At 40.4% G+C, this 1,556-nt stretch overlaps 1 protein-coding gene across 1 annotated transcript in view; it reads left to right on the top strand.

Moving 5' to 3' along the window:
- Positions 1–1,556, top strand: part of INTS6 (integrator complex subunit 6) — a 140,401-nt gene that overhangs the window by 42,575 nt on the left and 96,270 nt on the right. The window lies entirely within an intron of this gene.

Raw genomic sequence — 1,556 nt, 5'->3', positions numbered from 1 at the left:
TGCTGGTGTGAGATGATATCTTATTGTTGTTTTGATTTGCATCTCCCTGATGCCTAGTGATCGTGAACATTTCTTTATATGTTTGTTGGCTGCCCAGATCTCCTTGGTGAAGTGTCTGTGCATGTCCTGTGCCCATTTTTTAATTGGGTATTTGTCTTTTCCTTGTAGAAGTGTTGTAGTTTCCTGTGTATTTTAGAAATGAGTCCCTTATCTGATATGTCCTTGCAAAAGATTTTTTCCCATTCTGTGGGTTCCCTCTTTACTCTTTTGGTGAAGTCTTTTGATGCACATAGATTTTAATTTGTATTATGTCCCACTCAACTATTTTGTCTATTTTTGTTTGTGTACTTTTAAAATGTTTGGGAGTCTATGTATGTCCTGAATTAGCACCCTCACATTTGTCCCTATTTTTTCATTGATGACTTTCATAATTTTGGGATTCACATTTAGGTCTTTTAATCCATGCTGAGTACGTTTTTATATAGGGCGTGAGGTAAAGGTCTTGTTTCAGTTTTTTGCATATTGCTTTCCAGTTCTGCCAGCACCATTTGTTAAATAGACTGTCTCATCCCCATACAATATGCCTAGGCACTTTGTCGAAATCATTTGGCTGTATGCGGTTGGGTTAATTTCTGGATTCTCATTTCTGTTCCATTGATCAATGTTTCTTGAATTGTACCAGTACCAGGCTGTTTTGACCACTGTAGCCATGTAGTAAATTTTGAAATTGGGGAGTGAGAGACCTCCAGAATTCTATTATATTTGTTTTCATTTTTTCCATGAGCTTTTAATTTTTAATGTTTTATTGTGAATTATGTGATAGGTTACATGGGAGAACATTAGCTTTACATTCATCCTATCATTTCGTATCGTTTCATTGCCATGGTTACAGTGCCCTCCATGCATCATCAACCAACCACAGGGTATAGTCTGGTCATCAGCACACAACCCCTCTCCCTCTCTGGGTTTAAAGTCTCCAGCTGCTCCATCTCTCCACGTCATCATCTCTGCCTCCATCTCTGGCGTCACTGCTTCTCTGGGTAGGGTCCTTCTCTCTGCTCTTCTCCCTTGATGGTCCCAGGGACCTCCGCTCCTAGACTGTAGAGTTAAAATCATTCCCCTCCTTGCTACAAAACATCTACCTTTGCATTTCCAACCCTCACAGTCAGTTCTGATAGCAATTATTCACTGTTGTATCACAAGAGACCTGTCTGCATTCCTTTCATCAGCCCCTCCTAGACAGATTATACCTTCCTCCACGACCTCTGGATCTATATTCCTTCTTGAAAGCTTGTAAACCAGTCACTTTTTGCCTTTGAAACACCCCCCAATTATGGGTAGCCAATGTCCAAGTTGCCCATCCCTGTCTACTCTTTGTGTGGAGGGAGTGGGAATGATCCTTGCTATAAAGATTTGTTCCCTATATTGAGCTACTGCATCCATAGATGTAGGTCAAGTTCATCAAATTGTATCAGATTACTCTTTTTTTTTTTTCCCTCCTCTTTCTTCTTCTAGGTGAGCTCTGATCATCCAGTCATTGAAGCCAGGTCAAGTGG

Source organism: Chrysochloris asiatica, unplaced genomic scaffold (assembly GCF_000296735.1).
Source record: "Chrysochloris asiatica unplaced genomic scaffold, ChrAsi1.0 scaffold00432, whole genome shotgun sequence".
NCBI classification, from domain to species: Eukaryota; Metazoa; Chordata; class Mammalia; order Afrosoricida; family Chrysochloridae; genus Chrysochloris; species Chrysochloris asiatica.
Note: the sequence above shows the minus strand (reverse complement) of the source record. Positions and strands in the feature narration are given on the sequence as shown.